Source organism: Cydia pomonella, chromosome 18, assembly GCF_033807575.1.
Source record: "Cydia pomonella isolate Wapato2018A chromosome 18, ilCydPomo1, whole genome shotgun sequence".
Classification (NCBI taxonomy): Eukaryota; Metazoa; Arthropoda; class Insecta; order Lepidoptera; family Tortricidae; genus Cydia; species Cydia pomonella.
The window spans coordinates 13,463,629-13,479,018 of record NC_084720.1 but is presented as its reverse complement, the minus strand read 5'-3'; the positions used below and the strand labels follow the sequence as shown (position 1 = coordinate 13,479,018).

Below are 15,390 nucleotides of genomic sequence, written 5' to 3'. Positions count from 1 at the left end.
ATTTGAAACAATGTCTGATAATACAAATATGTCCATAGATGACTTACTTCAAGAAGACACAGAAAGAAGCATGTTTGGGGACACAATAGGAACGCAACAATACCAAACTACAAATCAGGAACGGGAAACAGTTACAATCGACCAAATTAGCACTCTTCTTGACACCAAACTGAAAGCTAACTACGACAAAATCGTTAGCAATTTGACTGGAATAATACAAGCCCAAATTAATTTAGGTATCGCAAAAATTAGCGACGATTTTACTCAAACGAACAACTCAATTATATCTAAACAACAATATTTCGAACAGCAATTACAAAAGACGCAAGAAAAAATCAATTTATTAGAAACCGAAAATTATGAGTTAAAGAAAGAGCTTAAGGACATTAAAAATATTCTGGAGACTAAAAATGGTACAAATTTGCAAAAAACCGATAGTGACACCAACAAAAGGAAATTAGTTTTATACGGCCTAGACGAGTATTATAGAGAATCAGAAGAAGACGTAATTACCCGAATTAACTACTTGTTTCAAGACTTACTAAGTATTGACATAAATGGTTATGTAGAATCAGTTAAACGGACCGGGAGAAAAGGGAACCGTCGCCCTCTTATTATAGAATTAATAAGTAATCGAATGAAAAAATATATTCTTAATAATTCACACTGCTTCAAATATTCAGGATACTCTGTATCGGCTATTTTAGACAAAGAAGGACTTGAGCGACGTTATTATTTACGAGAGTGCCTAAAAACTGCCAGGCATGAGGGCAAACATGCAATAATGCGAAATAATAAGCTGTACATCAATGGAAAAGAACATTGTCCGGTATCGTACAAGCAGGTTACACAAGACACATTAAAAAATACAAACGTGCATATTTCAGCGGATGCTCTGAACTCAGAGAGCGAACGGAGTGCGCAGAGCCTGTCGAGCGAACGAGAGAAAAACTCTATATCTACGGTCATAGAGCAAAACTCTACATCTGGGCAGAACCCGAAGAACTCGCAAGCCGCGGAGAGCGTATGCAGTGATTTATTTACTGACAGTTTTAGAGACAATAATAGCAATTCCGTAAAGAATAACCACACAAATAATTTATTTCGTAATCAATAGTATTTCCGTATTACACCAAAATATCAATGGGCTTGTAAACAAAGCTGATTTATTAAGTGTGCATTTACTGGAGCTTATGAAGTCTGATAGTCCAATAGATATCATATGTATAACGGAGCATAATATGAAATTGGGTGACGAAAGCCAGCTATTAATTCCTAACTTTAAACTTGCCGCTTTTTTCTCTAGGGAAAATAGAAATGGCGGCTCTTGTATATTAGTAAAAAGCACGCATGCATTTAAAACATTGGATAACATCTGCAGTAAATCTATTACAAATGTTTTGGAATGTTCGGCAATAGAGCTTATAGAGCATAAGATTGTAATTTTATGTGTTTATAGGGTACCAAACACAGATCTAATAATCTTTTTGGACACATTAAATATCATTTTAAGAGAAATTTGTTACAGTCAGAAGAAAATTATCATTTGTGGTGATTTCAATATAGACACCTTAAAACGGACCAAACATTCAATCGATTTTAAAAATTTACTTAGTAGCTATAATCTCAAACTAGGAATAACGGAACCAACGCGATTGCAGAGCAATACCTGCATTGATAACATCATCCATAATGTGCGAAATGGTAAAGCAACAGTAATAGAAATGGTTTTATCCGATCATACAGGTCAGATATTTAAATGTCCTATTAGGAAAACCTCAATTCTATCGCATTGGTATATTACTAGAAGAGACTTGAGTGCCCAGAATATAAATAAATTTGTCGAATGTTTAAGTAGTATAAATTATAATAGTGTGTACATGGCGAATACTGCTGAAGAAGCTTATAATAACTTTTCAGAGCTTTTCGAACTCTTTTATAACCTTTGTTTCCCTAACAAGCGCATAAAATGTTTATCTGTAAGTAATCCTAAATGGATAACTAAAGGTATACGAAATTGCTGTAAGAGAAAGCGTGAATTATTATGGAATTGCCGATTAAATCCAAACCCATCGGATCGTAATTATTTTAAAGAGTACTCCAAAAGGCTTAAAAGAATAATAAATTTAACAAAAAAATCACAAAATAACTATTTTATTCAAAACTCCGCAAATAAATCTAAAGCAACTTGGAATATTGTAAATAAGAACAAAACGCGTTACCCTAATTGCTCTATAACACAAATAAAAAGTGGAGATAATATGATTCATGATGCAAGCCAGATTGCGCAAGTTTTTAATAATTATTTCATTGACCAAATAAATTCTAAATCATTAAATTTGAACAATAATAATAAGAATAATTCCACATTGACATATAATTCGATCAATTCATTATTTATGCTTCCAACCAATCCTTATGACATCCACTTAATTATTACTTCTCTAAAAAATTCCACTAGTACAGGTTACGACGGAATAGCCACCAAAGTAGTGAAAAAAACTGTATTTGCCATTGCTTCACCTTTAAGCTATATCATAAACTTATGCATTGCAGAAGGTAAATTTCCCGAAAAGTTAAAAGTAGCAGTTGTTCGTCCATTATACAAAAAGGGTGCAAGAGAAAATTTATGTAATTACAGGCCAGTGGCCCTACTACCAATATTTTCTAAAATAATAGAAAAAGTAATTTTTAATAACTTATATCAATACTTTGAAAAAAATGATTTATTTACCCCAGAACAAAAAGGGTTCAGAAAAAATAAATCAATAAATATGGCTATTTATAATCTACTAGAAACAGTTATGGCTCAAGTTGATAAAAGGGTACCTGTTTGCGCTCTGTACATGGACATGTCAAAAGCTTTTGATTTTGTCGACCACCAAATACTTTTGTCAAAGCTCTACCAATACGGAGTACGGGGGAATGTCCATGAACTTATAAAATCATATTTAACTGGACGTAAACAGTGCACCCAAATCGATAGAATATGTCCAAAGACCAAAAAGGAAGTCAAGTACGTATCTAACTTTAAAAAAATAAACTACGGCGTACCACAAGGTAGTGTTTTAGGTCCACTCCTCTTTCTTGTATACATTAATGACCTACCTACGGCCGTTAACCACCCAATGGTATTGTTTGCCGATGATAGCACAATTATATTTACGGAGACAGACATGCATGTGCATCAGGACAATATTAATCAAGCTCTACATAGTATTGTTGATTGGCTTAATAAGAATAACTTACATGTAAATCTTGAAAAAACTAATTTTATGAACTTTAATTTGCGGACCAAAAACACACCTAATTTAGTTATTACTTACCAAGACCAAAGAATTAATGAAACGGACTCTACAAAATTTTTAGGTTTATGCTTAGATAGTAGTCTGACATGGAAAAATCAAATTGACATTATATGTACAAAACTTAATCAATTTAGTTATGCATTGTATAATTTAAGGAAAGTTGTTAACCAATCAGCTGTACTGACAGTCTACCATGCACATGTAACGGCTACTTTAAGGTATGGTATAATGTTTTGGGGAAATGCCACTGACCGCGAATTGGTTTTCAAGAGTCAAAAGAAATGTTTAAGATCAGTATGCGGTATTACAACCATGGATTCATGTAAAACTCATTTTAGAGAATTAAAAATACTGACAGTTCCTTGTTTATATGTGTATGAAATAGCAACCTATGTTAAATGTAATATGAACGAATTTACAAAATTCAATAGCCTGCGTCATCAGGGAAAAATTAATTATAAGTCATCTAGAACCGCCTTTGTGTCTAAAAACATAATCGGTATGGCCCCACGAATATTTAATAAATTACCACTAAGCATCCTAAAACAAGAAAACATTAAAGAGTTTAAAACTGCATTGTATACATTTTTAGCATCTAAGGCATATTATACCATTCAAGAATATCTCGATGACATACATTTGTAATAGAGTAGGTATAAGTAATTTATGCATGCGATACACATGACATTCTTGAATATTTGCATGTCTTTGTGACGAAACATGTAGTTCCTTTTTTATATGTATGACCTTTTGTACCATGTTTTAGCAAATAAAAATCTGATTCTGATTCTGATTCTGATTCTGATCATCGGTTCACCTTGGAGCTTCTCATGCATGCTACCAATTTATCTAAATGTTTTTTTATGTGACAGTTTGAAAACGAGCAGACGAGCCTAATGGGAAGCGGTCACCGTCACCCGTGGATATAAGCAACATCGGAATAGCCACTTACGCGTGGCCGACCTTTGAGAACCCTGAATACCCACTTCTTGAAGAACCCCATGTCGTAGCGCAAAGGAAGTTCCTCATGAGGAAACTAACTTATTTTTGTTAGTGACATCGCCCGCCTCCATCAACGCTGCAACAGTAGGTAATGCTGGCTACGGCCATCCGAATGTGATGTTTAGTGACTCCTTTGTAATTAGGGTTGCCACGAGATCCTGAGAAATATTCAGACATCCTAAAAATCATCCTGACATTTCCTAGACGATCATTTCACCCAAAACAAATCCATTATTCCAAAACCTTTCGTGAGCCACTAGCCCCAGTCCTCGCCACCATATGCTGTAGTTAGCATGCATGACCTTCCCTGCTCTGCCGAACTCCAAACTTTTCTGGTTACTTCTAGTAGTGGTTGGTTGAGGTTTCCAAAAAAAACCAGGACACTCGCCCCCCGCAATCCTGACAAAGGACCAAAAATCCTGATATGTCAGGGGAAATCCTGACGTAAGGCAACCTTATTTGAAAAATTACCTATGATATGGTTGTTTGGTAACACGTTAAAAAAATCCTACCGTCCTACGCTATTAGAAGTGACGCTAATAAGCTCTATCTATACTGTACTGCGAGTTGATTGAATCCTTAGCCACTAATTGTCTTAATTTAAGTCAGAAACAGGATGAGGATCCTCCCCTCGCGATCTGTATGATTATTAACTGTTTTAAATGAAACCATCCACCAATTAATTAGCGGGATAATAGAAGTAATTAAATTAAGATAAGTGAGATCACACAATTCTTAGACATTATTAGATAAAATGCGTTGGTATCCTATTTCTATCTAATAGAAAATAAAAGAAAAATCATGATTTATTTGGTTAATCTGATTATATTGAAATCAGTTAATTTTTTTGACAACCCTTAAATTACACGGATTCTAAAATATCCGCGTTTCTGCATCGATTGATATTAAGAAAAATTAACAATACAACTTAGCCAAAGAACTTCCTACGTACCTACTTAAATAAGAAGTTAATAATATGACTTGTTTTCTATATACACTTTGATTAAGCACTTAAGGTGAATTTAAGAGACATTAGATTACAATCGATGTCGCGCTGTAAAATAAAATCGACACGTTCAAAAACAGCCACACGCGATAAACATGACAATTTCACATTTACCTACGGTACATCATTTAACATCTAGCACGTCAATAAAGCTCCTATTTCGAACTGAACACGAGATCTACATTCAGTAAAAATCTACTAGAGGTTTTCATTACGGCATAGGTGCGGTCCATACAATACACTCCGTACAGTATTCCGTACGACGCGCCTATGCAAGGACGTGTCAGTCGCCCGGCGAGCGCGCGGGAAAACATCGCGAACTTTTAAAAAGTTACGATTCTTAGACTATACAGCTAGTGTTTCATGACACGTGTAAATGGTAGTGAATGATTGTTAGTGAACAGATACTAATGAGGTTTGTTTTTTGTAATTGTTATCACTAATCATATGAATGAAAAACGAAATAGTAATATTTAGGTGCACTTTTTCTTTAAACAATAGCACGCACATTTTTTTTAGACAATAGTGTCAGACCATGATAAGTTTGCAGCTATTTTGATAGCCCAGACGATGCAAGTAAATGTCATTAGTACTTTCATAGAAGTTTGACGTTTAAAATAACCCGTACACAAAATCGCTGTCAACTTATCTTGGTTTAACTCTATTATTTTAAATAAAAATATTAATTAGTTAAATTTATTAACAATAACATAGGGCGGTATACATCATAAAGAGGTACTGACCTTATGTCCAACACAATACATACTTATCACAATCGAACTAATAATCATACATAAATAGAAACCATTGAAAACTAATCCGTTATTTTGAATAGCGCACTCAAGAATCGTGCCCGTCCTTGTATTGAAAAGTGTTTAAAAACAATTAATTCTCAACCTATTTTCATTAACCTGGTATAAGTTCAATACGGTAACAAATACGTCTACTATAACCCACATTTTTAAAGTATTGTTACTTGTTACCAAGTGTTGAGTTGTAAACAATGAAATTTTTATGTAACCAACCCATTAACATGGCAGCTAGGTGAATAACCTTTGATACTAACAAGGTAATTAAATAAGTTTTGCATAGTGATGGATGATTCCATTTGTGTCAAACACGGGATTAAAGTTTTTGTAACCTTTTTTTATTCGATAATGGATCTCGCGTCGTTTAAACCCACGCCTAAATTCTAATGAAGAGCGACAATTTCGTAAATAAATAGGTTATGCCTACTGAGTCTTTATTAGCGATAAAAATGTTATAAAATATTATGTAACTGGTATATAAGTAAATGACGTCATGTAAATAGTGACTTTTAAGTAAATATTGTCGTACTATTGACCAATAGGTATATGCAAAAGTTAAATAAATGGGTTAAAAAAGTGACTGATACGATTTCCATGAAAATGACAATTGTGATCTGGGTTAGTAGATTTTTCCAGAGTTCAACCGGAAAATTTAAATCAAGCATTTATAATAAAGAAGTAATTTTCAGTGAATAACAGCTCAAGAATTAAGTATATATTCTGCCCCATACACCAAAGTTAGTTTAGTGAGATGAAGTTACCAAATAATTACGTTTTACAGCTTCATGACGCAAACGTTGGACACACATCGCCATAAAACTCTCACTAGTTTCAAAATGCATCATCTCCATTCCATTCTCTGTGTCCATGTGGCTTTCTGGCCTAGGACGGCAAAGTGTCCTGCGCGTCCCGATAAGCTATATTATCGGATGTTTTAACGGGCCAGAATCGTGTGACTTTTCCATTGGGCGTGCATGTAGGCCGTTAGTGATAGTGCGTTGAAAACTGCACTTTTATTAGCGTGCGGAATTCTGCACGTTACGGTTTGCATGTGTGATAAAAATACGCGTATGCGATAACCAACATACCCGTTTACATGGGTCAGACTACTATAGGTACCTAAAAACTTGCCACACTAGTACCATCAACGATGACGCGCAGATTTGTCAAATATAACCTTTAATAACATGACAATAAGTGTCAAGGCATGCGTCGTCGTGAATGACACGATCTATATTAAGTAAAAATACTTTTATGTGCAATTGTGCAGATAAACCGAAAATATTTTTATATTTGTGGTTATATTTGACATAAGAAATTATACAAAACCGTCATTCACATGCAAACATTCTTGTTACAAGCTATCAAATATTAAACTAATATGTCAAATATAATTGCTTCTCAATAGGCTTGTTTCCTAATTTTTGAAACGCTTGTATTACGTTCTATATTAAGTAAAACTTGCCCTAAAATTCAACTTTTATACTGAAAACGGCTTTGAACATGTTAAACTAACAAAATATATTTTGACAGATACTTTCGCGCCCAAAACGCTCTTTGAAAATTGTGTGACGTCACAGTTTACGGTTTGACACATAACTACATACACACGTAGAAGATACGAATTGTCAATTTACATTTGTCATTTGTTGTTTATCGCCTAACTGTCAACAGTGTCAATCTAAGAGTTGTGACATCATCACAATCTTCAATGACGTTTCGAGTTTGGTCACGTGACGTGTGCCAAAAGATATTTTAAATTCAATATTTACAAAAATATGGTCATTACAGGTCCCCTAAAAGTAGTTTAACATGTTCTTATAATCCAAAAAAATTATTGGGATACAATTCTGCCCTAAGATTTGTATATGGAAACAACCCTATTACGTTATAGGGACGACAACTTACAACACCTCGAAGGAACTTGTTTTTGGCGTTAAAAGGGTAAACATTTTATAGTTACAAATCGACAATTAAAGCAATAACTAGAACTATACCCCTAAAAAGAAAAAAAAAGATCATATATACGTTTCACAACTTTTAGTTTAGCCGACACATTTTATCAACTACCTCTTAACTTTCTTGGGTTTTTATATTTATTTGCGTAACTACCTCTTAGACGGCACTTGGAAAAATGGACTTACCTGCAACATTGATAATATAGAGAAAGCCCAATTAGTTGTTAAGATTCCTTCACACGACGCCGATTTAATGGAAACTCTCCAGCCCTGACTAAATACGGTGTGAGGCTGGCAGCATCATAGTTTCTCTACTTTATTAACACTCAGGTTTAGCGATGACAGGATTATTAGCCGGATGGTGTCTGTAGCGTAATCAGAAATACTTTTTGACCACACTTGTAATGCTAACTAGTAACGTGAATTACTTACGTTTTTTGTACTACCTAATTAATTTTGACTAATATAATTTGCATAGATTTGTACGAGTAAGTTACAATAACTACTGAAAAAAGTATAACTGACAAGACATGATGTCAAGATGTTAAGGTGCCGTAGGTTCAGAGAACAGAGTCCTTTAAAAATCGTACCACTTTTTAGATCACAACATATTATGGCTGCCAAAAATTTTATTAGCAATCTTGAGGATTTTCTCAGAAATTTGTAACATTTTATGCACAAAAGCTAAAAATATCAAATTTACATCTCAATATGCACCGTTTTATTTTTGAGGGAACTAAACCAATGCATTACGTATTTTAATAAAACTTACAACAAATTAAAATTCAAAAACATGATATCCGCGATCCCGAGCACACACATCCATCTCGCTCACGCTTACGCTCAGTGATAATGAGAGAAGAACACGAACCTACGGGGCCTTAAAGATTAAGGTAAAGAGAAGAACTAAGAAAAACTTCCATCGCCCCTCAGCAAGATTTGTACTGAGGGCCTACCGCGACGTTCGAAGTGTTGCCGTACTGTCGCACTTGTAAATTCGTACGTAAGTGTGACACGGCAACACGTCGAACGTGGCCCTCTGAGGGCTCTGTACAAATTACAAGTATGTTGTTGTTTTATAGCAATGAAAAGTTAAGGAGTCGCCTTAACATACTTTTTTTTTCCTTAGATATAATAACATGACTACAATTGCATCAGAATGTTTATACTATTATAATATTTATGTATATTACATAAGTATTCACCTTTTGAAAACTTTCTCTAATAGTGCATATATGCATAAAATGCTAGACTGAACAAAAGAAACCTAGGTCACTAAAAATGCAATAACAAAGCACTAGAGATGTAACTCTGAATTTAATTAACGTTTTCTTCATTTATATTCCTATTTACATCCTATTTGTATTGTTTCTTCATGTGTGGTCACCGGTTACTTTTATTTTAGACAAGAAATATATCCTTTACATAAAATTTTGAACTTTAAACTCAATACTGTAAAGTATACTTTGGTAAGTAAGAAATCTTTTTATAGACGCCTTAGACAGTAGTTGCTGACAGTAATTGGATAGTAGCCAACTAGTAACTACAGCAATTAAGAAAAAATCCACCATAAGGAAGGCAAAGTCTCAATAAAAGCTCTTGATTGGTTCTGGAGCGGTTTTTGTTATTGATAAATATTTATTATACCTACTTTAATTTGGTTGACACTTCTGGTATTGTCGGTTTGTGTTATTTTTTGAGTGGATAGCTCCTGTAAGCTACGTAGCATAAGATTTAACTAAGCAAAGCATTAAACCAAGTCTAAGAAAAAAGCCCATTAAGCGGAACCCTTAACCATTTATGACGTATTAAAAAAAACTACTTACTAGATCTCGTTCAAACCAATTTTCGGTGGAAGTTTGCATGGTAATGTACATCATATTTTTTTTTTAGTTTTATCCTTCTCTTATTTTAGAATTTACAGGGGGGGGGGGGACACATTTTACCACTTTGCATGGAAGTGTCTCTCGCGCAAACTATTCAGTTTAGAAAAAAAAAATTTGAAACTCAATATCATTTTTGAAGACCTCCCCACACGTACGGGTTTGATGAAAAAAAATTTTTCAGTTTCAGTTCTAAGTATGGGGAACCCCCAAAATGTATTGTTTTTTTTTTCTATTTTTGTGTGAAAATCTTAATGCGGTTCACAGAATACATCTACTTACCAAGTTTCAACAGTATAGTTCTTATAGTTTCGGAAAGAAGTGGCTGTGACACACGGACGGACAGACAGAAAGACAGACATGACGAATCCATAAGGGTTCCGTTTTTGCCATTTGGCAACGGAACCCTAAAAATGACATGTTGCACGTTGACGCTTAAGAGTACCTATGTCACGTGATTCTCCATACAAAAAGAGAAAACGTTTTTCCTCTTCTAAATATTTTCCATTCTCCATGATTTTTTAGTATGTTATTGCCACAATGAAAAAATAGGTTTATAGATTTCCTTTTTTTAATTTTTGTTTAAAGCGAAACCTATAAACCTAGAATATATTATGTTAAAGCGATCGACATCAAAATCAAAGTGATTTGTTAAGATTTAGTTAGTAGAAATCGTTTTCTCCCGAAATGAAATTTCATAAAAAACTACCGTTATTTCGCTAGTACCGCACAGCTATTCTTCCCTCTTATGGAAAAAGACAAGAGCGAAATTGTGTCTTCATTTTGGAAGATGGTTAAAACTAAAAATTGTAGTCGCGTAATCATCACGCTAGACAAGCTTGCATTGCTTATTTCACGTGATCTATTTACACTCTTGGGTTACCATGATAACCTAATTATTACGTTATCAGTTTGTAATATTGTCTTTAGCACGCCGCTACGATTACGACAGACTGTGAATGAAACGTCGTGGTTGGGGACGGATGCACGAATATGGACCTTGATATTATGGTGATATGTTTGATTATTTTTTGATGACATCGGGACATATTGTAGCCTGTTTATTTGTTTAAGGAGTAACAAATTACCTACGTATTTTTAAAATGTTCTTTTTAAGGCACTAATAATGAAATACTAATAGTTTAAATCTAATAATAAGACTGTTTTATTTAATACCCCTGATTCCGACCTTAGCAATACTCGAAGGTAAGAAAGCATTTCAAGTATTTTATATAAGTACTTACCTTATCTAGGTATTTCGTCAATCAGTCAGACTTACTTATATTTATTCTTATTTAATTTATTAAATAATTTGTTTTCTCCTTTTGTAAATATTATTGTCTGAATAAGTATTGCTCACTTATTCTATTACAACAAACAGTATTTTTATCATATATTTTTTTAGATGTTTACTGGAAGAACTACGTAATTATAAGATTTATAGTACGTATATTTTTTGAGAAAACGCGATCCACGTAAATAGTTTCGTGCGCCAGTATCTTATCTATTATTGGGGGCTGTGGTGTAGGTTTAGAACCGACGGTAGTTTGACACTTCTAAGCGAACTGTAATATACCTAAATTAAATGAATAAAGACTTTCACTTTCGAGCCTTTTACACCCTACCCCATGTCGAAGTTACTGTTTACGACTGCAACGTCGCGCATTGTCGCATCGACGCTTCGGTTAGAACAATAGCTAACAAATATGACACATTTTCACACAACCACACTTCGCATAATCAATTTAAATGTATCATGAAAATACGATAAGGTTATCGATCTGCCGTAATCGGTCACTGATACCGGTCTGACTCACTAAACATTCATATTAAAATAGTTGTAAAAGCGAGAGCATTCCTGTAAAGATACGACCTTTTTTACTTTGCTCGGATTGGTGTGAATCGCACGTACAAGCGAACACGTTGTTTATATGCTTGTTTTATTGTTATGAAGCTAAAAGCAGTTAGTCGAAGTTAGAAACGGTCAAATTTGGAACCTAATATAATAGTTAAGGCCCTAAATAAGCTTTGCTTGCTTCTCTCTTAAAGGCCGGCAACGCACTTGCAACCCTTCTGGCGCTTAATTGCTTACCATCAGGCGATTCGTCTGCTGGTTTCGAATATCATAAAAATAACATAAAATACCTAGGTACGTAAATACGACTAGGTATGTAAACCCATATGGCATGCATGATTTTTTCATTTTGCCTGATATTAATATATGTGTTACATCATTGCTTACTGATTCTCGGAAAAATAAAAAAAATAAAAAAAACATCGATTTTCACTGCTAAATCAGTGTTAGAATTTACATTGGCTAAATCATATTTATGTAAATATATAATTTTCAGTGAGAGATATATCAAAAATCCTACTACTACCAGAAAAGTACACTATTTATAATATTACCTATGATAAAGATTTTAAGTACAAAACAATTTCTAACCGCCTAAATTACATACTAAAAATCACCAACGTTTCCAGATTTTCCAAATTTTTCGCCATTTCGTCTTAAAACTAATGTAATTTTTTTAAACTAAAATACTGCGCAAATTTGAATAAAACGTCTAAAGTGTATTAATTTACGATTAAAATAATTATAAAGGACGAAATAAATTTCATCTCATTATGCATAAAATTATATTTGTTGTTTAGGCTGCATAAGTACATCACTATGCATTTAAAGGTTAAGTTTGCTTTCTTTCTGTACCATATTTTACTTTTTTGTTTTAGTAACTATAGATTCCTACATACTTCTCCACTCTGCTAGACCTTTGATTTACGACTTTTTTTTATTTGAATTTCCAAAATATTGCATTAGATCAGGTATACGATTAGTAGACGATAAACAAGAAACAACAACAAATAGTGTTGGGAGCAACTTGAGTCTTTTGAGTCTAAATTGAAGAACTCGTCTTGTTTTTCCGAGACTCAGACCTTAAAAAACTTCTGAGTCTTTTAAGTCCCGAGTCGAGTCCTTTATTGAGTCCTTTTTGAGCGCTACTCAAAAGGACTCGAGTCTCCGGATAAAGACCCAGGCAACAATTTTATAGGTTGTAGGTACCTTAACAACAGTAAAGTAAATAGGCGTTATTGTATGATTTATATTATGTACATCCATGAATTTCACATAAAGACAACGAATTTCGAAGTTATTTGTAAAAAAATACAAGTTCCCCGAAAAGGACTCAAGTCTCTACAAAAGACTCGAGTCTCTAATAAGTTGAAAAGAACTAGAGTTTCGTCTTAATTATAAGAGTCTACAAACTGAGACGAGTCTTAAAGCAGAGGACACAAAGGACTTAAGTCTTAACCAACACTAACAACAAATGTGAAACTTAGACAAAAAGCGGACTAATCTTTATTTTGTTTACTATGCATTATTTATTTAGCCCAGATTTAACGTTCAATATCGTAGTTCCAAAATGTGTGAACTGGTTTTGGTTAATTGTGGTAAGTTGCTATATATATGTATATATATATATATATATATATAGCAACTTACCACAATTAACCAAAACCAGGTATATTATATATATATATATATATATATATATATATATATATATATATATATATATATATATATATATATTAGCATAATCCTGGTATATGGCTCCTGTCTCGTCATCCACACAATCGATAACTCATTACTCGTATGATATTATTACTACATTTAGTACCTATATCTATTTGCCCAGTTGGTGCCCTGAAGCACACGTATTTCACCGTTTAGAACATTTGTCAATAGACAAAGTGACACCATTTCTTTCTAATTTCGGCCATGGTAAATTTTTGAGTAGGTATTTATATAATATACATTTCTACTTTAAACTATAAGTGATGAAATATTATTAATTAACGGAGTCAGCGCCACCTCCAAATAGATACCTCAAATTAAATCGCTAAACTACCCATTAGTTGACTAGTAGAGAATGCCTTAGGCATTAAGTCCGCCATTTGTACCTTCATGTATTGTGCAATAAAGATTAAATAAATAAATAATAAACTAAATTAATTAAATCTCCGTTTTCCATCTCATTCCAATGGAGAAAAAGCAGCAGATTGTTCGGATTAGTCCCTGCCTCTTCTTTCAACTTCAACTTCAACATTTATTCTATGGAGTGTGGAATTAAGAGAAGTGACATCTCTTATGGTAGAACTATTGCAAAAGTGTCCAGCTGTCAGCTATAAATAATAGTTCCAAATCTCTCCAGAGTAGCGCTAGAGTAGCTAAGAACCTAGGCGCTATTGACGGAGTGAAGTGCGCTGTCTATGATTTGATTTTTTGTTCAAGTATTCTAGGTATTGTAGCGCCACCTATTTATGGTATTTTGATGACACTTTTTGGTACATGAAGATTTATTACCTTACCTCCACCTTCCGTAATTTATTCAGTAAATAGGCCACAAGGGCACTTTTACACGCCAACATGGAATTTACATACAAGCAAAAACAAGCACATCAACAATTATAAAATACAATTAACCGACAATATTAATGCAAATTAAAGTATTATTGTTACTTAGAGATTCATAAAGCCTCTTAGTGTCGAATTAAAAAAAAAAACTAAAATAGTAATATTAAAAAACACAAATAGATACATAAAGAAAACTCAAATTATTTAGAGGTAGGGAGAGGATATCTTTAAGTGTCAGAACTAAATTATTAAGTATATAGTTTTTCACATTATCCTTAGAGATATATAGGGTCTCCAAGAGTCAAAATTCTGTATAATTAAAACATTCATTAAGATAAAAGAAACTTTTCGCCTTTAACCCCTCTGGTGTTGCCGGTGTCCATCGATGAGGGTAAGTGTCTACCATCAGGTGATTCGTCACCTCGTTTAACTCCTATATCATAGAAAAGGGGAGATTGATAGACAATCATTATTTTGACCATCGTGAAAGGGTTACATGTATTTCGCGGCCATACATAGTGATGGCCAAGTCAGTACCGATTACAAATTTTAGCAGTTAGGTTATTTTTCGGAGTTAGTTTTACTGCAGCGCCGTCTGAATTTAGCTTTGCGTGTTTATGCTTATTTCTTGTTAATTCTTTGATGAATAAATTGTGATGTAATTATACGCCGTGTCAAGCAAACAAGTTAGTAATAAATTAAAACAAAAGCTACAATACGTTACTACGCAACGCTGTCCTATTATGTCTAAATAAAAAAATATTAAAATTGTTTATTCCGTATAAGTGTTAGTTTACATTATACAGGGGTGGTACCTTATTTAAGTAGCAGATACTTAAATTGACTAATCAAAAAAAAACGAAGTGTGAAGTCAACTTAAACCCCATTGGCACCTGAAATTGGCAACTAGCACAAACTTGTTAACATTATGTCGTGCAGCCCTTACCTACGAGGTAATGAGTTATTACATATGTGCTATTGTGCACTTATGTGCTATTGTGTGA

At 33.6% G+C, this 15,390-nt stretch overlaps 1 protein-coding gene across 1 annotated transcript in view; it reads left to right on the top strand.

Moving 5' to 3' along the window:
* Window positions 1-5,564: 5,564 nt before the first annotated feature.
* LOC133527540 (thrombospondin type-1 domain-containing protein 4-like) overlaps window positions 5,565-15,390 on the top strand; it is a 162,566-nt gene continuing 152,740 nt past the window's right edge. Inside the window, exon 1 of the mRNA XM_061864589.1 lies at window positions 5,565-5,731. The gene's annotated coding sequence lies outside the window, so the exon portion shown is untranslated. The remainder of the gene's footprint in view (window positions 5,732-15,390) is intronic.